The sequence below is a fragment of the Megalopta genalis genome, chromosome 3 (assembly GCF_051020955.1).
Source record: "Megalopta genalis isolate 19385.01 chromosome 3, iyMegGena1_principal, whole genome shotgun sequence".
In the NCBI taxonomy this organism is placed as follows: Eukaryota; Metazoa; Arthropoda; class Insecta; order Hymenoptera; family Halictidae; genus Megalopta; species Megalopta genalis.
Genome location: NC_135015.1, coordinates 8,491,742 through 8,515,642, shown reverse-complemented (window position 1 = coordinate 8,515,642; position 23,901 = coordinate 8,491,742). Strand labels below are relative to the sequence as shown.

Here is a 23,901-nt window from a genome sequence, read left to right as displayed (position 1 = left end):
CAGCCACCAAACTGAATTTCGGCATTCTTGTTGCCCCCGCCGCGTCGCGCCGCGCAGCCCGCGAATTCGTTAGTCGGTTCCATTATCCTGCGTACACCGTCGTCTCGAACCCGAGCCTTCATATTCCCTGCCAAATGTATCACTTCCTGCCTTTTTTCTCTCATTTAGGAAGCTTTTATTTGGCCGCGCCATCAAGAATGGACGGTTGATCGAATTATGGACTATTAGGCGGGAAAAGTTTACCAAGCCTCGGTAAGTTTAACTGTTTTAACTGCTAAGCTTCTGGAAGGCGAACCGTTCTGACGGTTACGGGGACTGGACACTGTGACGGATTGTTCCGTTCGGATATTTATTTATGTAGGTTTCTGCGCGCGCGCTTCTTCCAGACAGCGCGGTCGTCCTGTCAAACTTAATTCATTCACGGCGACTGAAATATTGTTTTTTGAAGATGTAGCAGTTTCGTTGATGTAAACATACGCCTTTTCGCGAGTTCAGTTTTCGGTTTGACTGACGGAATGTCGAAAATAACGTCTCTTCGTGAATCGAAACTAACTTCCACTGAAACGAAATTATGTTTTTCGACAAAGCACAGACACGGTAGTATTTTATTTTCGAAGATAAGAGTAGTGTAAGATTTTTTTAAATAAACTGAAGAATCCAGTACAAGATATTTATTTTTTCTTTTAAACTAGCATATCATTGAATAATTGACATCTTAGAACAATTTCTAAAATTCGTCCACAGAACCTGTGGCAATCAAAGTTACTCGTTTTCAAGTGGCCTTCTGTTTTGAGTTAAGTGTGGACCCGCCAAGGAAGTGCTAATATAATTAATTACCATCCTGACTCTCAAACTATTGAGCATGCTACTTTATAATTTTAGATAAAAAGAGATCGGTGTACGTTTCCAAAAAACGACTTGTTCTGTATTACGAAAATAAGTGAATAAATTGTTTGCAATTGCGTAAGGCAAAACGATCTGTTTGATTTCGTTAATAGTAAAAAAGAAATTAAAATTATAATTGTACAATTTGATTGCAATTGTTTAAATTGAACGCGATTGTACAGCAACTAAAGAAATTAAATGGAAAACGTCGATATTAAAATAATGAAAGTAATTCTTGCTAGAATGAGAATGAAGCAATCGGATGTATAACTGATTCCCGTAATTGGAATAACTGAAAACGCAGACATGCCTGCATTATTCATTTCTCAAAGCGGGTGCCGTCAACGAGATTAAGCTTATTACGCGAACTCCGCATCAAAATTTTAAGCCATCGAACCGAGCTGATTCGCTGATTCGATTACCCAAAAATAGTTCAAGAATCTTACGGTTTTGATAAACCGTTTAGTGACATCCCAGTCGGATTACGCGCAAATGCTTGCCTCCGAAATGTGAGAAAATGGAAGAGAAAATCTTATATACTTGTCATGACAATCTTGCAACTAATGACAGTGCGATCTTGCACGAACCTTCGGTGTCAGAAGAAAACGCTGATTTTGTCTCTACATGATTATTCCCAACAGTGGTAATCAAAGGATAAGGGTTTTCTTCCGATCGTATACCAAAGAAGTTCCTATGTGAATTTTTGTTAATGGTAAGAGTATCGTCGGCTAAGTAAAATCCACTTTTGCCTTCTGCAAAACAGCCTATGATATCCGGCGCGCCAAGGTTGTAACCAAGCGCAGCGCCGAAGATTGCAGAAGATTACGCGTTTCCTGTGGCAAAGGAGCCAATGAGAACGCTGATCCTGGCGCATTCGAAGTCTGATACCTGTAGCTTCTTCCTTAAATGAATCACGGAATTCTAAAACTCCGGAACTGCGGTATCGTCTAATGTTTTTTAGAAGCTCGGTTTTAGTATTATACATTGTGTAGATTACTTATGTGCTATTCTAATTCGATTTTAATGCTGCTATCGTTAGCCTCCTGATAAGTGAGTAATGCTTTTAGACACACATACACACACACACACATACTTTTCAAGAAATTGTTGGTATCATTAGTTAACAACTTAGAAGAAACTATCAGAAAATAAGAAATTCATTTTATGACAAAAATGTTTAGACGAAACTTCAAACAGTAAGAAAACTTTAAAACTATGAAAATATATTGCTTTTAATAGATCCAAGTTATTGACACATTGAACGTCATTTTTCTTTAAATTTATCCATTTGAGCCGTTTATTTTGAAAGTGGCATAAGTCACTTTACCGTAACGAAAAGTGGTGATTTTTTAATGTTTATACGAAATTATTTATACTGAGGAAAATATCAGTATCCTGAGATAACAAATCCAAGTAAATCTTCTCGAAAGTTAGCATCCATATTTTTAAACGTGTTAAAACGCAAACCCTTAAATATATCGACTTAAAAACAAAGTGACTTATGCCACTTCCAAAATAAACGGCTCATTTATAAAGTTGATTATCTTATAGTGTTTCTAATCATTTTACTGTTTGTCGGTTTTACCCACCGATGATCACAAGATAAGCATGTAAAGTCACGTTCAAAATTGCATAAGAAAATTGCATTAATTTTCATACATTGGGGACCAATATCTAATACGGAGAATCAAAATGGCCACCAGCGACAAAATGTTTGAGAAGAAAACTAATTTCTACTTGGCTCCTGTTCGATGCAGATGATGTTTCTTAACATAAAGAACCGCAGTCCAGTTACAAAAATAGAAAGCAACGACCTCGATCTCGTCTAGCAGTAAAAATGGCCACCGGAGGGCAAAGTTTTCCGAAAGAAATGAAAAAATTTATCACTTCAGTCTCATGCAATCGATGCAAATGATTTTTGTTTTACACAAAGAACCATGGTCTAGTTACAAAAATAGAAAACAATGGCGTTATCGCGCCTAGCGAACAAAATGGCGGCGGGGTCATCTCACGGTGTCTCCGTTCGAGCATGTAAATGTCCCGAGCACGCGTGACACCGTGTGTCGTTACAGTATTGTTCCGGGAAGAGCGCGAAGGAATACGTTGCAAGAAAGTGCATTGCCCCGCGGTCCACGGCCGCCGATCTCCGCTGGGATCGTGCCGAGGGGATCGACTGCGTGGTTCGAGTCTCGATTCCGATACAAGGTCACGCGACGAGCAGCATGAGTAATCCAGCCGTAGTCAACGACATGTTATGCAACACGGTTGTAATAATCCTCGGGTGTTGATACTCCGCGAGTCCCCTCTTCCTTTCTCTTCGTGTCCTTTCTATGAACTCTCGACTACGCCCGATGATCTCCAATGAATGATTTTTATTGTAATATTTTGTACAGAGTAAACAAACATGATCACCTTAGATGTCTCTGACTCGTGTTTGATGATGAGAGAAATTGTTTATACCTATATGAGCCGTTTATTTTGAAAGTGGCATAAGTCACTTTTTCAAAAAGATCGAGTTAATGGTAACACTAATTACAATTGAACGGTATCTTTTCATTTAAAAAAAAAAGTGACTTATGCCACTTTCAAAATAAACGGCTCATATATCGCTGTGTAACTTTGCAGAGACATCTATTATTTCTCTATGTTAAGTCTGACGTGTGACATTTTATTATTGCAAATTATTGTGCACCGATCTCTAAAATTAAATCAAACGACTTAAATTTTGCTTAAGATGTTAGAATAATTAGTTTACTAGAGAATGTGTAAGAAATTTTATGTAGAAGTTGCAATTGGTTGAAATGACAAGAAAAATTAAATCTTCAACTTTTTCTATTTGAGCTTAGAATGAAAAATGAAAGAATATATTTTATGCAACGGATAATTAATTACATATAGAAATGTAATCACCAATCTAAAGGGTCGCTAATGTCCAAGAAGTCGATACTAACATTAAACACTGAAGAAAAAAAAGAAAAGAGACAAGCATCCTGCATCTTGCAATTGACAAAGAAAATTTGTGCATAAAACTCAGCAGTCTAACAATAACATATTTCTTTTCTGTGAAACAATTCCTTGAACAATCGTATTCATACATTTGATCGAATATTTTCTGCCATAAACCCACACAAGTTTTACTCTCATCTTCAAATTAACTGTGCAAAAATAAAACAAGCTACACATACTTAGGTCGCATACTTAGGGTATAATAAAATGCTCAAACCTCTGTTTAATTTATGAAGGGTCACGCAGACCCGGTTCTATTAAGATTCAGTCCCGAATCCTTTCTTCTGTTTCACAACAAAGGTACCAATCACTCTTTCCCGAACCCACACCGATACTCCGCGAACACAAGAACAGGATAACACACCCATTCCCATGGGTCTATGATTTCTCCACACGAGTTTTCCAAATTCCATGTAAAAGATACTTCCCGCGGCCGATCGAGATCCCAAGTCGATAGTCTTATTCTGCTGCCGCAGGAAGCGGACTATCGGTCGGGCCGCGGTCTGAGGAGACAGAGAAATGAAGCGGGCACAGTTTTTCTCTGTGGACTCCTCTTTTTAGAGACACGTAATCCCGATGTGTGTCGTGCTTTTAGTCGTGTCCCCGCGCTCTGGCACACGAGTTTTTTCACCCTCGAAAAATCCCGCCCAGCATCGTACGCTGAGAAACGAGCACGTGCTGCTCCTACTCGAGAAGGAGAGTCCTCGAGTTGTGAATGAGAAAAAAAAACGGAGAACGAGAGAGTCGGAGAGAGCGGGAGAGCGAGAGGGAAAGAAGAGGCGGGTAATATTCACGAGCTGTGCTCCAGGCAAATCTACGCTCCATCGAAAGGCATCGACGATTCCTAAGCCTGATAGAATTGGGATCGTTGAACAAATACCTCAAGTTTCGAATGAACCCGCACCGGCAAACCGGACCTAATAGAATCGAAAATTCCACCCTTGCGACCTCCTGACGTCATACCGCCCCAGGCAGTTTCATTTTGCCAAGACAAATGAGACTTTTTATGGGAAAAACGAAGCACGTTATTCTTTGTGGAAGCTGTGATTGATGTGAAATATTCATTGTTCGTGAATATTCTCATTATGTGAACTGTTGACTTGAACCTTCTCTTTTGCATAGTATATTGCTGCCTGTAATATTTTGCCCGTGAACGCAGCCATCTCAAAAATATCATAATATCAAGGCAACTTATGTAATGAGATACAAATTAGAAAATTAAGAACAGTTTATTTCGTGGATAAGTAAAAGACTTGTTTTTATTTTTTGTTAAATGTTTCACCAAAATCTGTTTGAAAAATTTAACCATTTGTTTTTAATATCATATGAACCTTGAAATATTATTTTTAAATTACCTTCAATATCTCGTTTATGATAATTACATTCTGGTTATTATGCAGTTAAAAATCATTCTAATTTTCTCGAGGTTCATATCGTTAATTAACATATCCGCTGTTAATTTAATATCATAATTAATGGTCATATCATGAGAAAACAGTTATTGATTCCTGAGAACGGTTGATTCAATTTGCACGACCAGTGAACTTGTTTTTACCAATGAATTCAAGATTATATTCGAGAAAGGATTACATTTAAAATTTCCAAATGCGCACGCAAATAAAAATAACAAAAATGTATACTAGAAAATAAGTAAGGTTCTTAAGAGATGCCATATTATCCTAATAAAGTTAATCCATACTTGATTAAATTCGATCTAAAATTACAGATTTTGCAAAAATTCTTCTCAGAACTTGAATAAAATGATCGTTCAAGAATCCCCATAAAATTCGATTAAAAACGTTCCGAACAGAACGAGAAAGAATCAGACCGGAAGCACCGACAAAGATCATCTCGCAAGAAGCTCGAGCACGATTCACCCACCGGAAATGATTCTTCTCCGGTGCTTGGAGATCCAACGCAGCGTCGAAAAAACCTCGAAACGATTTTTCCAAAGAGTACAACAAGAATTAGCACACACACAAGCCGAGAATCCTAAGACCCCCGTTTCTCCATCGTTTCTCACGCTACACGCAAGAACGTGTTTATAGACAAAGCTTGACCATAAAGGCAGACCGCAACCACAAATCAAAAAACCCCGTCAGGCCCGTCCATAAAACAAACGCAATCGTGTTAAGAGCATGTGGAAGATCGGCTCCTAAATTCCCTGTCAAAACACGTTCTCTCCGTTTCACCGTCGCTTAAACCAAAACGGTCTCATGCTCGCTGGAACAACCGTGACCGCATCGACGTCTCAAAAACGCGCCATTGACCGCTCCGCGGTTTCGCTGTCCGTCTTCTTCTTCATCGAGTTAGCGCTCGGCCGACTCTGAATAGCCGGCTGACAGTGACAGATTTGTTCTCCTCTCTAAACTGCTCGGAGAACGAGTTCCTGGTTCCCGACAGTCTCATCGTTATCGAATGCCCTTAATTGCCGGCAGCCGTGTTACAGTGTCGCTGGTTCCTCTGTACGTGCGTGTACCGGCGGGAAACGGCCAGAGATTATGCGAGAGGAAAACTCGCCGCAAGAAACGGAAGATAGAAAAAGAGAGAAGAAGCTATACGCCAAGAGACCATAGAACAGGGAATAAAGAAGTTTCAGCTGGGAGATTGCCGGAGAACGCGAGCCGAGAAATCCTGAAGAAAACGCGGGGGAAAGGGGGAAAAGGGGAGTGGAGAGATGGTAGAGAAAGAGAGTTTCACTTAGAAGATTGCTGAAGAAGATAGAACGAGAGGCTTCGGAAGATAGAAGAGGCAGTGATAAAGCAGTTGAGAAAGGAAAGAGGAAACGAGAGAGAGAGAGAGAGAGAGAGAGAGAGAGAGAGAGAAAGAGTTTCGTGCTGGAAAAAGAGAAGTTCTCAGCAAGAGATAGATAGTTTTATTCGAGAGAAATAAAGGTGAGTGTAAAAACGAGTCTTCAGGTGATAGGAGAGAGACACTCGAGCCTCCGGATAGACGATAGAGTGAGAGGCAGGTTCGAAGAGGAAAAACTGAGGTAAGTGTTCGATCGGAGCGTGAGGAGAGAGCGCGGGAGAGCCGAGAGGGAGCGAGAAGGAAGTTGTAGGGCGCAAGATAGAAGAGGGAGAGAGGACTGGCTTTGAACTTGGCAATCGAGTTGAGAAGCAAATCATGTTCGCTGAAGAATCTTCGTACGTGTACCGCGTAGGTACGCTCGGTCTCTATAGGGTGGTCCAATTTGCGGGCCTGCGTGTCGCGGCCTGCTACGCTAACGTTAATAGTCAATCAGAGCGCGGGGGCTAATCGGATCTAATTAACGGTTCGCGATACCGCGGCCACTAACGCGATAAACCGGTTAACAAATGCGGGGTAATCACGGTGCGGGGATCGCTAGTAATTAGGAAATACGCAGGAATTGATGTTTGATCGACTGTTCGCGAGAATGAAACGTGTAATCGAATACCGATGGCTTGATGACACGGTGTCCACCTGGAATTATGATAATGGTGGATGCGGAGTCTTTTTGCCTGAGATGGGAAATGGCGAGTGACTTCCTTTGGCGTGCAATTTCCCTTCTGTCGTTGTGAATTACAACTGGACGTTGATAATAGAGTCAGATTCAGTTTGCGGTACTAACACGTCGAGGGGATAGTTCGCTGTAGCATTTCGATACTTTTACTTGATATTATATTTTTTAGCATAGTGAGTTATAACATAAATTCGTCTCATTATCCGGTTTGGAAGCACCATTTATGTTAAAACCTAATACATCAAAGAATTTTTTATTATATTAGGATGCAACATGTATGCAGTCTTGTCTTTTTACTGCTTTTGAAGTGGAAATTCGAAATTACAACCTATTACTTATCTTTATCCATTAATGACATGTGCAGATTTTTAAATGCAAGAGAACGTATGACTTAACAAGGTCTAATAGCATTTTTATTTTATTTTTACAACGAGCAATTTTTTAGTTCATTTTAGTTCACTTTTCTCTAATTCTAATTTTTGTAAACTTAGAATTTTTGAAAGTAAGACTTCACATAAAGATCCGCGGTCTGCCTTTTATTTTCATGATCCTTTAACGAACTAAGTAACGTAGATAGTTTTTAGTGAAGCAAATTGTTATTTACTGTATTAGAGGATCTAAATTGCACATTGCGTGCGCAATTAATGTTTAAGTAAGAGTGTTTGATCATCCGCTAGAACGTAAGTTCTTAATCACGATTTCAAGGAGGGAAAAAATGAAGCATCGAGGATTCTGAACGGTTTCACCTGACACTGTTTGCGCAGCTGTAACGTTTTAGAAGTACCTTTCATCGCTTGAAACTCTGCAAACTATTTCCCTGACTATTAATAAACGTCGGTGGGGCTGTAACGTTTATTCATTCGGGATTTACAGTTGGTGAGACTTACTGGATGATGTTCCTTTGAACAAACTACTGGAACTTCATCGCGCCGCGACGGATTATTTGTTAGCGTAACGAGAAGTTCTACCGACTCGTATTCACGCAATATTAAAAATACTTTCTTGCATTAAATATCCTTTGTGCAACAACAGAAATATTTAAGAAAAATTAAAGAACTTTCTCTGCGTTCTAAAAATAATTTCGAAACATACCGAACAGGCTCAAATCCGTCGCTGATCAATTTTATCTCTCAGTCTATCACCTGCTGACAAAATTTGAACGAGAAGAACACTATACATCTTAATATTTGCTATTCAACATAGAAGCAATATTCAGCACAATACCCGAAGCCTACACGCAATAGCTACCCCAAAACCAGGGGTGAAGCCGGTCCAATTTTAAAACTTAATTAAACTCCCCCGATTCTCGCCGATCGTATTTCCACGGACTGAAAAGTCGCATCATTATACAAAGGTACGGAAAACGAGGGGTGAAATAAGCTGACCCGCAGGCGAAAAAAGCAGAGGTCCGACGGGCCCAGGTTGGCACCGTGGAGCATTAGAACGCTATTACGAAAGGAGCTGAAAAACATAATTCTATAGCATAGTGATGCGGCAGAAACGATCGAAGACGTCTATTAACCTCAGAAATCTTCAAGAGGAGGATCTTCGAGCTCGCAAAACAACAAATTTTAAAAATACATTTTGCCTTTACTTATACTGTTATAGTTGTGCATTAACGGAGTCATTTGTTAACTCCTTGCACCACGATTTCTTTCACAGCTACGTTAATTAGCACTTCTTCGTGTATAATAATTTCTCTGATGGAACAAGACATTTGTTGTTTCTTATGTATTTTTGTAGCTACTTCCGTTGCTAATGGACTATCTATGAAATTTTCATCAGGAATCAGACTCGTTGTTATACATAGTGCAAGTGGTTAATCATGTGAAAATTTATTAAATAACAACTGCTTGAAGAAAGAATTCTTCAAAGAAAATTCTTGTGTTCTGCTCGTATTTAAACGTTACGTAAAGCAGTAAATAGTTGTAAATTAAATTAACTAATCCAAAAGAAACGATATAGCATTCTTAGTTCTAATTAAACATTCTCAGAACGAAATATCTGAAACGTTCACTCAAATGTTTAGAATCTTTTACGAATGAGATTATAAATTCTATGAAAACGCGTACGTCATATAAAATACTCAAATGTCGAAAATCTTTCCTGAAAGAAAACAATCTTTTCTGAATCCTAGAACCCAGAGCCATTGTTCCGGAAGACTTGGAAAATACGTTCGATTCCGAATCGACAACAAGAAATCCAACAGAACCGGATCATGAGAGAATAGAAACGACCGATCCATCCTCGTATAAGCGGAAAAATCTTTGGCGATGTCACGGTGATCCGCGTTACGAGCACGCCGCGACGAAACGCGGAATTACGATCCATGATCCGTGGATCATTCGAGTCCGTGAAAAATGCTGGCGCTCGGTGTGTCGTTGAATGGAAGCGTACCATCGATCCGGTATCGATTTCACGGTGTAACCTGGATTCGTTTCGCGGCTAGGTCTCCGGCTTGTTTAACCTACCTTTGTTTCGTAACAAATCAAAAATAATTGCCAGCGGGATGAGAATGCAGAAATAAAGCGGACGCGCGGCGAAACATCCGGCCGGCGGGCCGTGATGGATTTTCGCGTTAACAACATTGTTCGGCTGATAGAACATGAATGATCGATCCCCATTCATCTGTTAGTACTGTTATTTGCCTTTAAAACACGCTAGCATTAGTCAAGATATATTCAGAAAGTTTTTGACATCCGCTTCTTTATGATATAATTTGCACTGGCTGGCCTAAACTTTATAGCTCGTAAAAGAGTGTAGATAAAGAGTCCTTAAATCAATAAGTGGAAAAATTGTCAATTAAAACTGTTTTTTTTGTAAATAATTTTCGAATTGTTTTTTTGGTCACTGTTTCCACTATACTCAAGAAAAACTCAACTTCGACTTTAAAGGGACTAGTAGAAAAGTGTCTGTGCATAAAGCGTTAAAATAACTTGTTTATATTCACGTTAAATCGCTATTGCTATCGAAGAAACGATCGCGAGGCTCTCAATGGTTAATCTATGATTTAGCGATCGTCTAAACGTCATCATTAATAACACTGCACTTAGTATTAATAATAATACACTGTGGCAGTATATAAATTATGGGGAATGAAGCTTTCATCGATGCATTCGAGAAATATACTCGATATTAAGTGTCTATTATGCAATTGGATCGATAGTTTCTCTTGATACTAATAACGGGGATTAAATACTATAGCGTGAACTTCTTGTTAGCAAGAAACCACGACTTACAGCATCGGTGTGGTCTAAGTATTTTTCCGGCAACGTAGATGTATCGCTTATTAATCGATAGCTCTTTTCCCATGATCGTTCCGGACACTGACGTTTCCTTGAGAAATTGCCGCATCGCTGGCTGCGTCGGTTTTTTAACCAACCGTGATAAAACAATCATTAGCTGCGCCGATTGCGGCCAATAAACGCGACAAACCAGAAAAATAATTGAGGCGGCCCGAGGTGTCTTCGTTGAAGTGTTTCGCACTTCTTTTCCGGTCCAGGAATTTTAATTATTTATTTATTCGTTGTTTCGTTTCTGTGGCGGATAATATTAACTTCTTGGTGAGAATTCGTCGAGCTCAATGATTGTCGAGACAAATTTGAAAACAGTATAAATAGTTAGAAACAGTAAAGTTAAGAATCCTAGAATGATACATAAATAATTAATCTATTCTATATAAATAGTTAGAATATTGGATGTTATAGAATAGAATACAAATAATTAATTTTCTTTATTTAATTTAGAGTAAATTATATTTATTTTATTTATTTCAAGCGCATGTACTTTTATAGATTTGTCTCTTTGTGTCACGTCCTAACGTTTCTACTGTTTTCATACATCCGACGCGAGTTTCAAACAAGATCTCGTTCCTGTCAATTTGTAAACACATTAATTGGCCATTCGATGAAAAATTGGACGGCCACCTTGAATAGATCCAAAGTCGAGGAAACGCACGATCATTTTGAAACCCGTTGTAGAGACCTATAGATCCATGGAGAACGGAACATTGATTGGTGCAGGGAGAGTTGTGGTCTCGCAGGTGGAGAGTCTTGGGCCGAGCAGCATAATATGGCAAGTCATGATAGCCGATAAACCCTATACTTCTCTGGACGCGGTATAATGATCACTATAAAAGGACCTGGAGAACCGATCGAGTCCCTCCAGATATTTCTTCGGACGAACGTGTAGGAATCACGAAAGAATGCGGACCCGTAGATCTTAAATTAGCTGTGGCCCTGTTTTGGGTCACCTACATAAGACCCATCTTTCAGAAATAAAGAAAAAAGTTGGTGAATCGGATTCTCGAGATCCTACTACCTTTTTCGGAATTTTAGAAATTGTCAACCAACATTAAATTTTTATCCTATACAATAACATGTAAAGGAATCATTTAGAAACAATCGCTATAGTGAATAATAGAATGCAACACATAATACATTACACCGTAATGAAACTGATTTTTATAAAAATTCAGACTTCTTGAGTGCCTTTTATAAAAGCAAAAGTAAACTAGAAATATTCCTTAAATTTTTTATTTGAATTCCTATATAAAATACATTTAATATATTAATTGTATAATCACTCAATGTGTCAATGATGAAGTAATTTGTTGAGTCGTAAAAATTCATTTTTGCGTTGCAACAAACTGCAAGCAGAGTGAAAGAGCAATCAATGTCGTAAATATTGACATCCCAATTTTTCCTTCAGTAAATAAATTACTTTCATGTTATCTCATGTTTACGTCAATGAATGAGTTCGCAATCACCATGTTAATAAACTAGCAATCAAATCTAGATCAGAACTAACGATTCCAGAGACATTAACTTGACGAGCACGCGAGAAGAAGAAACTGAACGTCTCTCCAAAACGAAAACGAAACGCTGGAGAAACGTGAGTGGAGACACCGGTTTCTGTCCCAATGAAAAATAATTGCAATTTCACTGGCACAACGTAATCTCGCATAATCCACGTGCTTCAATCACAGTGAGACGTAAACAGTGACACAAAACTCAAGATGGTCAGTGATCCAACAACGTTATCCCGTTGCCGTTGACTGCGGCTGCGTCGCGTTCCAACTCTCGAACGAAGAAAACTTCCTTTCGAGGGTAATTTTCTGTCATTTGCCCAGGCACAATGCGATGATTGCTAACGGTGAATAATGGTTTTTCGTGGAAACAGGCTGCAGCCGCGCGGCCACGTGTCATCAGCGACTATAAAGATAATTCTACTACTGCGCCGAAAGGAAAGCTCGCCGATTGAAAACCAACTGTTGCCAGTGAATGAACACCGTAGGAACAGAAAAATTCTACGCTGTGTCTACTTCTCACGCAGTTACGTTGCGCGATAATAAGAAGTAACAAGAAAAATTTATTTATTGAGGAAACAAGTTTCGAATGGTATTTGCGGGTCGGATAACAGGTAGCTGCAAATGGCAAGGTTCATTGGAACAGGATACACATCTTGTTTGAACGTAAATTGAATTTAGAAACCGATTTTAGATATTCGAACCAATGTGTAAAGATTAATTAATTATTTCTTTTAAAATATTTCAAGTTGAAGTCGTTTCTTTCATAAATCAGGGTAATGTATGATGTGCATATTCACAAATGCATTCTATTATGCAATTCTATACGACTATGCATAAATGACAAGTTGGTGGTCATTTTACATTATTTGGAAACATATTTCCGTTAGGAAATTACTAAATAAATTATAGTAAATTCTCCCGAATTTTCCTTCGGCTTGTAAACAAAAATGGACAATTTAGGAAGAGGAGATCCGATTATTCGCACCTTGTGCGAAAAAATAAAATAAATAAAATAATAAAGTAATTCCATTATTTTTGTAGTTGTGAATTATCAACAATTATAAAAACGAGGTGCAAGGCTCGAATAATCGTATCTCCTCTTCCCAAATTGTCCATTTTTGTTTACCAGCTGAACGAAAATTCGGGAGAATTTACTGTATATTTTGTATATTGTTCAAAAAAATAAATTGCTTCCACTCGCTTCTTCTTCTCAGTTATAATTATTAATTCCTACCCAACGAGTTTTCTGCAGATATCATACATTTATAAGAAACGGGAATAAGCAAAACACGAACCTATAGAGGTATAGAAGAATTCAAGAACGTTAATACACGATGTTCGAATTTATGATACAAAGAAATACATTACTATCTGACATCTACTCTCAGAATTAATGTGGAAAATTTTTATTCTGCACAAAGATCTGCAGGCAGTTACGATGCCCGGTTCTAATGACGATTGGTCGTATAAAGTACCGCATCAAAAGCTGCAAGAAATACACGAGCGGCATGTGTCCTGCTCGTATAATTCGTGCCGTTCGCATCAAGACTGCTTACGGTTGCATCGGCAAGAATCATCGCAGCACAGCCCGCAGCCTGTTCGAGTGTGATTCTTCCCGCTCGAGACGCAAGGTGCTGAATTGCAGGCGGTAAGAATTATTAGGGCAGATTGTGCAGCCCGTGGCACAGCCTAAAGGTACCGAGATGGTTGCAAATGCGCTTAGAAACGATGAAATACCGGGAACTCGACCTCCGAGCGGCAATAAACGTAATGCAAGCATCGCTTGGCAAAGACTCCATACTGCGGGAACGCTTAACCGGCACTTCCTGGCGTTCTTACGGGAATTCCTCGCTGAAAGTAACAAAGGAATCGAGCGCTGTTCTTCTACCGGTGTCGTAAAACACTGCTCTCGTTTTACTTTGTTTCTGGCTACGATGATTCCTTGAATTCGATGCCCGGCGAGGAGATGATCACTTTCCGCCCGGAACAACGGTTAACGAAGTCTACGGGGCCGGAGATTGTTGCAGAAAATTCTGTCGATAAACGCTGCGCACGAATATCAAAGTTGCTGCTGATATTGGAAAACTGGGATAAAAGTATTTGTTCTTGATTGGAAGTTAATGAGCTAAAAAGGGAACCCCGTTTCCGCAAATGAAGTATCTGTACACTGAGAATTAATTTGCAATAGCATATTAGCTGTTATATAATTAGCTATTGTAGTTATTATATAATTAGCTATTATATATTAGCATTTATATAATTGTAATTGCCATTGAAAATTGCTAAATACGAATAAACAACTAGAAATGGGAAAATCGTTAAATTCGAAATAATATGTTCGGAAAGTTAACCGACGTTTCGCATTAAATATTACTCGTCGGATATTGATTATTTGACGAGAAACTAAAGGACTGGAAAGATAAAGATACTTTTGGTTCATGGATTATTTAAATGCGCAGCGATCAAACTATTCATAACTCGGGGAACCCGGTCCTCTTCCAATTATCAAGAGAAGACATTCTATATTCAATATTCCGGGATCCTTGGTGAATACTTAACCGTTTTCGAAGTTTAATTGACCCGATCCGATTGGCGAACCTTTACCTCTGAAATATGGATCGCTTCCAGGAAAAGAAAATATTGGATCGTATAATACCTTCCTTGGAACACCGAAGAGTCTTATCGGACAACTTTAAAAAAACACCTCTACAATTCTTGCTAAGCTTTTTAAAACGAATAGCGCAAGTGTCTGAACGAAACAGTTGTTTTTACCGGAGTAATTAGCCCGATATTTTAACCGGATCAACGTTTCGACTCGGCTTCCCTCTACATTCAACTTTCCATCTTTACCGCAAACCTGTTACGCGACTGCATTCTAAAATCTCTTATTTCTCCATAACGCATGTAATACTTTCAAGGCTGATGGTATCGAGTAGGTTACTCATGCGCCAAGAATCCACTATGCCCAACTATTTCCTTCAACCCCGATGCTCGGTATCGTTGCCCGGGATCTGCCGGCAGGAAAGCATCGGCATTCTTAATCCCGCGAAATTTGAATTCGACGCGAAACGCGGACCCGACCGAGACGGTTCCGTTGCCTAACGAGGATGTTAAGCGCATCGGCTCTCGGTATCAGAACCGCAATTACGAGGATTGTATCGAATTAGAGGCGGTGAGGTAATAGAGTCAGGTACGGAGTACCGCTGACTCGTCTGCAGCGTTACCGCAAAGTTCATCGCTCTAGGAGAACAAGTTTCAAGACCGAAGTGCAGTAAGGTGCGAATTCCGCGAGCGTCCCGAGCGTTTCCAACCGAGGACGCTCTGTTACCCAATTCCTGGATCAACGGACTGGGTTATGTGCACCGGGTTCTGGGTTAAACATTCCAAGGAAGCTTCACTCCGACCCCTCGTGTACCTGTCCGCAATGTTGTCCGAACGATCTTTATTTGGGAACGGTAAACCGAACCACTAGCGATCCTGACGATTCTCAAATCGAATTAGAAGCTTCACTGCTCTAGAGGATTTCATGTAGATGACTTTTTTTAAATCGATTAAGCATTTCCAATGAGATGTGAATCGTATCTCAACTGATTCTAACGATTCTCGTTGTAGAAGGTTTCAATTTTGTATAATTTTCTAAGAGGATTCGCGCGCTTCAAATGATTTTTTTATTGAAGCAAGAATTTCCAATCGAATCTCAAACAACGACTCTCGAATTAGAAGATTTTTATTTCATATGATTTTCTACAACATCTCAACTGAAGCTAATAATATCTCTCGAATCAAAGAATTTCAATTTTCTACTATTTTCTACAGGATCTGTTCTAAATGATTTTTTAATTGAAGCAAGAATTTCTAATGCGACGTAAATCGAATTTCGAACGATTCTGACGACTCTCGAATCAGAAGGTTCTAATTTTATATAATTTTCTAGAGGATCTACTGTAGATGATTTTTTAATTGAAGCAAGAATTTCCAATCTTACATAAATCTGCTGTAAATGATTTTTTAATTGCTGCAACGATTTCCAACGTGATGTATATCTGCTGTAGATAATTTCTTAATTGTCGTAAGGATTTCTAATGTTGTGTAAACCGAATCTCAATCGATCCTGACGATTTCAGAATAGAATTAGAAGCTTAAATTTCAACTCCGCAAGCTTTAAGGTACGTTTTAATTTAAATAGTTTTTTTTTTTTAAATCGTTCCAGGAAACTCTAATTTGGCTTACAGTTAAAAGGTTTCTAATTTTATTCATTATTGGGAAATATCCGGATCAGATTAGTCACTGGCTGTACCCAGGAAATTCGATTCGAACGCACAAGTTCTGGAAATACTAAATCGATTAATTTTGCAGCTGTGCTGCGGGAATGTGATTATTCTGAATGCGGTGATTGCATTGTATGTTTCTGAAATTTTAGTTCACATTTATTTCGGATACAATTTATACTTAGTAAAACGAGAAATCTGAGCCAGTTGGCAATTTTTATCAAACTGAGGATGTAATTAATTAAATCTTATTTCACATATTCTGAAGCTGTTGCAGTATTCGATGATGCTATACGAATGAACGACGAGGTTAAATATAATAATTTTTATTACAGTATGTGCTTGAATAAAAAAACTTCACTGAATCATCATTTCCTGTGAAGCAATTTCTATAATTTCCATAATTTCAATAACTTCCAAACAAAAAATGCTAAACCGGCTATTTTACTGATGCTGACAGGTTTATTGTTGAATGTGAACTCGAATAAATCTAGAAATGCTTTTTTTTGCTACTTCCGGAAGAAAAATTCTTGTAATAATGAACTATTCCAATGAGTCCAGCGATTCTTTGTTTCGTTTCTTCCATAACGATCTCCCAACGAGCTATTAAAATTTATCTTAAATCGAAAGGAGGCGTACACGGAATGAGTAGCGAAAAGAGATTGAAAAAAAAGAATCGGAATCCGAGAAACCGAATAATCAGATCGTCGGGTCTCTCGCAAATCCGCATTAAAATTTAATTCCACTTCCTACGCGCTGATACGAGTACAGTTAATTCGAAAATATGTTCGGGCTTACGGTATGGTAACCGAGCGATGGCCGTTGAGCAGCCGCACGTCAATTATTCAGGTGCGCGTTGCTTCTTGCTTCATCTCAATTAATTGGACTCACCCGGGCGATAAGGCGGCAGGAGCCATCACTCGGTGCCTGGATACGATAAATACACGGTGCCGCATTTCTAGAAATCCGAAATAAATCGCGAGCGATCCATTTTCCGCTGTACTGTATTAAGGATCGCTGATCTAACTGAACAAAGGATATTGCGACCATTATTCTAGTTCATAAAATTTTCCAGTTTTTATTCCAAGCTATTAGGCAAGATCTGCAACTGGAACGATATCCAGGAATTCATTTTATGAAGCCTAATAACCTTGGTACCTGTTTGAAGTTGATTGTTTTAGAGCAAGGTGGTTGGCAAGGTAAAGTAGTTTCAGTTTGTACGCTATAAAATACTCTACGTTTCAAATCATCCAAATTCATTTTCATTTCATTTTCAAATCCATATTCATTTATTGAGTTTCCGTAAGTTCGATTGCTAGTGCTTCAAATGCAATTTTATCTTGAAAGTGAACATTGCTCTTCCAAACTTTTTTATTTGATTAGAACTGTACGTTATTTCATCAAAGATTAACAGTTAAGAATTTCTTAAAAAATTGTTCCAATACTGCAATAATCTCATCCATAATCCCTCATATTATTTAGACTAATATAATGTAACAAGAATTATCGCGCTTCATTTCTTTCAACAGAAGTTGAATGTCAAGAAAATGGTCAAAAAAAGACCATTTTGATCTACATCACAAATGTCTTTTTAAAAAACGTGTTAACAGCGTTCATTCTTGTTCAATTTACCACTGCATAATTGTTAACCAAAAGAAGACACTTCTACCAAATTAAAAAATTCAAATTGTGTTTAAGAAAGGAAAAGTGAGACCTTAAAATGATATAATACGTAACAAAAATTCGTTTTGAAGATGAAGTTGTGCCTGGAAAATAAGCGACAGAATGGACGCAGCAATCAAATAGAATTAAAGCAATTTTGATTCAATCTCTGAGAACCTAATGATGCCACAAATGTGCTATCTTTTTAGCCTGGAGTGTACTCCGATGGTGGAGGAAAACCGTGTCTGGTAAATACGAGTCATACTCCCAGAGCGCATTCTCCGCAGAGGCTCTCCGAACTCTGCTTGGAAATAATGTTGTGCGGGTTAGTTGCAGCCCCCTCGTAAACGTATTTTTTCGCGGGGTCCTCCGGTTGTTATAGTTACCATTATTCAAGCTTTCTAGGTAGCTAATTTTATCATATTCCGTTCATTTCTTGCCGAATGATACAACTCGGTATTTGCGTTTCTGAGCAATTTGTGTCCGCATGAAGGATAATCTAAGGATAATCCATGTCAGTGAATGTCAATTTTATAGTATTTATATTGCATTCAATGTTTTCTTTTCGATCTTAAAACTATCTTAAAAATTTGGTCACAATTCGAAGCATTTGAAATTTTGACTGTTCCAACAATCATCGAATAATATATCGTCCGTAAGTTAATCAATTCCTCATATTTGATTATTGGTATTTTATACTCCAGTAATTGGCGTATTTATTTGATAGCTACATCATTAAATTTGTTTTGAATAACATCAGGTGTTTGATACACCGACTGCCACAGTTTAGAGTAATTTATGATTATAATTTGAACGTCAAATTTACGAGCGTTAAATTGGGATCCAAATTATTCAATCTGAAGAATATGATATAGTTTAATCATTTTATGAAACAGTAACGAGCTTCGTTATACTGTGACATATTGCAGCGGAAATTTTATTGATCTCAGTGAGAAATTAATATTTTATTATCATTTTGAAAATGAACGTTGGCCCCAGCCGGCTTAAATGAATAATTATTAGATCCAAGAAAAGATAAACGTTCATCTCATAGAAGCAAGTTTAAAAATATGTAAAGGAAGATTGGTGGGTAAGAATTTCAATCGATTTAGGCTACCACGAAGTCGTCCAGCGAAGGATAAACCCCAGAAAAATTCGGCACCACTGAGAACCTCCACTGCCCCAGTGCATTCGCCTATTTAAAATAAACGCGTGCACAGGGGCAAAGCAAGATTAATAGCTCAAGATGCTATCAGGCCGCTGCAACGAAAGCACCCACTATGCACTCGCCGATTAAAAATTTTCTCTAGACCAGAAACAATTAATGTGCACAGTTTATCGCGCTTTCGAATCTGAAACACGAACAACACGTGTACAACAGGCGAAAATATTAATAAATCCCACTAAATGGAAACGCATCCCCATTTCCAGTTTGATAAACAGTAGAACACAGAGAAGCCCGCGAAGAGAGCACCACTGAGAACCTCAGCGATCCCAGTGCATTAGCCTATTTAGAATAAACGTGTGCATAGCGGCTAAATTACCTTTTCACGATCCTATCGTCCGGCCGAAGCGAAACCTACCCTCCGTGCACTCGCCAATTAAAAATTTTCCCTGGAACAGGACACTCCGGTATCTGGTGCTTTCCACTCGTGATCAAGGAGCGCCGAGGACGGACGATATGTTCCAGGACAATAATCCAGGACGATGTCCCTCGGTTCACCCCGTATGCCGTATACACCATCGCGCTTTATTTGCTTGCACACGAGCGAAACCGCCGCGGCTCACGTACGGACACTCGATCCAGAGAAGGGAACTTTTAAGATCCCGTAGTACGTGGGACACGGAACAGATTTTCAAAGCGGGAGCCCTTTGTTCCGCGGACTAGAAACAAAATGGTGTCGTGTGTCCGCGCCGCACCGACGTTTCCCAACATTCCAGGTAAAGATTGCGATGGAGGGGTGAGATTTACATAATCGAACCGCTGTTGCAATGTTGACCGAGTGTCGACTCCCTATTTTTCGCCGGCTATGCTAATGCCGATTTTTAAGGGAATCGTTTGGTCTGCGATGGTGTTTCTTACCTCTCTGCGAGAACCTAACTGTGAAGTTCTGTTTCATGGCGTTTAGTATGCGTCTTTGCGGGACTTAGTTCTTTCGGACGAGATTTTTAGTAAAAGTAGATTCGTTCAACTGAAGTTCAGCTATTTAATATAGTTGTTCGTGTAATCGTAGAACATATAGTTGTTTTATAGATTTAAAATGATAGAATATGCAGAAAAATGATAACAAGGTGTGGTAACGTGACAGAGCTTTTGAACATCTTGTAGTATAAACGTAAAATTTAGTGAACGTTTGGGAATGATTGACCACTTTTTCAAATCTAAAAGAAGAAATCCTTTCATTTTTATATTAATATTTTGTTTGTACATGGCGAGTTCAAATTTTATTATTGTTATGACGATAGATATTTAATTTGCTTGATTGCATAGTCTTTACCAGAGGTGTTCTCCTGATAAATCGAATTTATCGTTGAATAAAAATCTGCAGTCTATTACAGAATATACGTGATAGATCATGACTCATAATCAGTTGCCTCGATATTTGAGCTGATTCTGGTGATTCAACAAATAAATATTTCAAACGAAAAAACGTTGGTATTATATAAATCGGCGGATCTAAAAAGAAGTTTGAAAATTTATCACATTCTTAAAATATAAAAATAATATCATTGAATAATATAATAACATGTTACTGTAGTAACCAATAATGTGGTAACCTGTTTCACATTATCTATTTGGTACTTCAATAATGTGACTTGTTTTGAAGCACCCTCAACATAGTTATATAGATGTATGTATATTTTATGTGTGTGTACACGGAGCTATTTCTTAGATTGATAGCTTATCTCCATTTTCTCAAACAACACACTTCCTGACATACTAATTGGTACGTCTTTCTTCGATAAGAAATCTTTGGACAGTGCAGGTTCTTGCAAATTTTTGCGAAGTTATGGATTGTAATTTTGCATAATGACTACTCGGAAAGGGGGATAGAACGCACGTGGACCGTGGTTGATGGATATTAGAAGAGACAGGGTAGATTCAGCACTTCCGGCGCAGAAACGTTCAATTGATTCTCTCACGTATGAAATCCGCGAGTTCTACAGAGCGGCTGGGTCCGTGGTTGCTATGAATGGGCGCATATGTACTGGGGAGTTTAAAATTCAATTACACACGATGGGTTGGGAATAATCCGGTAACCCTCGCGACACACCGTCTTCCCTGGTTTAATCTGATTCTGGACTGGCAGTGTGATTATTAACCCAAACGTCTGTGTAATGTACAACAACAATGACTTAGGGACTGCGTCTGGAAGAAAAAAGTTCTATCATGAAGTTATTGTCAACCTGTCAAGCAGGGAAGGTGAGTTCACTTGACATCTATGATTACTACCATTTCTTAACAATTTTTAATTTTCTTCTTATTTCAACCGAGAATTCTTTCACTGTTTAATGTCATAACATTTATACAGTGAGCAACGTTAATATCCAGACAGCTTTTAAAAATAAATAACTTTTTCAAAATTGAACCAGATGACCTTAATTTTTTGAAATTTGAAACTGATTAATTTAGTGAACAATAAGTAGAAGAATATTTGCAAAAATTGTAATTAGTTGGAATGACAAAAAATATTTTGAAATCATGTTTTTCACTTTTTTATCTGAGCCTTGCACGGAAGTTTAAACAATGTGCTATATACAATTAAAAATAATTATAAGAAATTTGGAGCTTTTTACATCTTTAAATGCTTGTATTTCTAATGTCGATACTGATTCATATACAACACAATTTACTGCATGGATCGATAAAGATTTAGTTTAGCAATACAATCAAATAACTGTTCAATCATCTAAACAACCATCGGATTAGTTCGCAAAACCGAGATTCAACTTTATTTAGGATAGAAAAATCGCCTGGTTAGCAGGTTGAAAAATACAAGCAATTAAGCTTGGGGATCGGATGCTCGGTTCGATAAGTCGATAACACAGTGGTCAATATCTTTAAAAATCTAGAGATAAAGATAATGGCGATAAGATTTTGCCGAGAAAATGAAAATTTAGTTCGAAGCACGCAGTTTCAATACTCATTTAAGTGCAGAGCAAATATATATTTTACAATGCGGACAGAACTTCGCAAGGAATTCTCCGGGGACGAGAAACAAAAATCCGAAGCAAATATTATACAATTTGTTAGACCAACTTCGCAGTTACGATGGATAAGCATAAGAAAGCACGGTGGGAGAAGTTAAAATAGAAATAATTGTATCCTGACTCGGGGGTACGGTAGAAAATACATAATCCGCATTGTAGACTTCGAAATTCCGTTGGGATAGAAGCACTGTAGCAGAGAAATTTAAAAGAGAAATATTCTAGTTTTAATTTGTTTTGATAAACAATGTAGGCATTCAATTTGTTTCAGAGAATTTCGAGTCTAAGGAAGAAACTACTGAAAACCATGAAGCGTAGAGTGAAATAGTAATAATTTTAACAAATGGTTAGAAAAATGTTGACGATTAAGTACAGAATACGCAATTAAAATTGTTGTTCTGACAGAACACCAATGTATCGAAATTAACAAAAAAAACCCAAAAATATCAATAAAATCCAGTACTAATACAACATTAAAAAATCTAAAATATAGTTAACAATTTACCCAAAATTATCCATAAAATTCGGTACACAAATATTTTAATAATTACATTCAAGTAATAAACTCAGTTGTCATTATTCGTTCTAAAACAGAAAGTAGTCAATTTGAGGTGTGAAATCCAACAAATTTTATCACTAGTTCAACGAACAAGAAAACGTGGGGGTTCTATTGGCTCAAAAAAGTCAGTTAAAAAGCAATTCAAGGACGAAAGCTTCCGATACCGGTCCAGCACCGCGAAGAAAGACGATTTCATCAGGGAATCTCGTCGTCGCTTCACCGACGTGTGAAGGCCAAGTTCCCAGTGAAAACTCACCAGGACTCCAATAACCCAATGTTGCCATTGTAGAAGAGCGTACACGCACGAGTGTACATTTGTGTGAACTCGAACCGGTCTGCAACCAAGCTTAAATGACATAAAGTACGGGACCGTGGATCTAAGACGAGTTTACGAAGGCTCGAAAGGGCCGAGATGGCTAATAAGCTTCTATGAGATTGGCCTTAATGTTTGCTGGTTTAATTAAAAACTTTCCCGAAGTTGCAATTGCGGGATTTCGAGTGCGGACCAAACGGTGAAACTCTGGGAACGTTTCTGCCCCTGGCTCTTTCAAGATTTTTAAGAACGATAAATAGTTTCCACTTTGTGGTTGCAAATATACGACGCAGCAAGAATTTTAAGCTCGACGTATAACTGAAATATTACTTACAAGTCGTGTAATCTTGATGATTTTAAATTAATAGGAAGCCATTTTAAAGTATAAGAATTTTCCAAGACTGTATTTTCTCAAATAGTTTTGTAAGATTTTATGTTATTGTTCAACTAATAGGACTCTATGAAAGTCTATTTAATAAAGGTACTACCTATTTAAATTAAAAACGGGTTAAAAGGAGATTATCTTAACCCTTAAGAGAACTTATTGTTTTAAATATGTGAAAGATTTTCTGTTAAAAACTTCAATCCATATTGTTCATTAGCAATGAAAAAAACAGAATTTGTGACATAATTTTGGTTAAACTGACCCAATTTTTATGCAAGGGTTAAACAAGTTACACGTGTGTAAATACTTCCAAGTTTAAA

At 38.1% G+C, this 23,901-nt stretch overlaps 1 long non-coding RNA gene across 1 annotated transcript; it reads left to right on the top strand.

Annotated features, from left to right (window-relative positions):
• Positions 1-22,245: 22,245 nt before the first annotated feature.
• Positions 22,246-23,698, top strand: LOC143259257 (uncharacterized). Its single transcript, XR_013033069.1, has 2 exons — positions 22,246-22,454; positions 22,596-23,698. It is a non-coding gene; the product is annotated as an uncharacterized LOC143259257 (long non-coding RNA).
• The last annotated feature ends 203 nt before the right edge of the window (positions 23,699-23,901 follow it).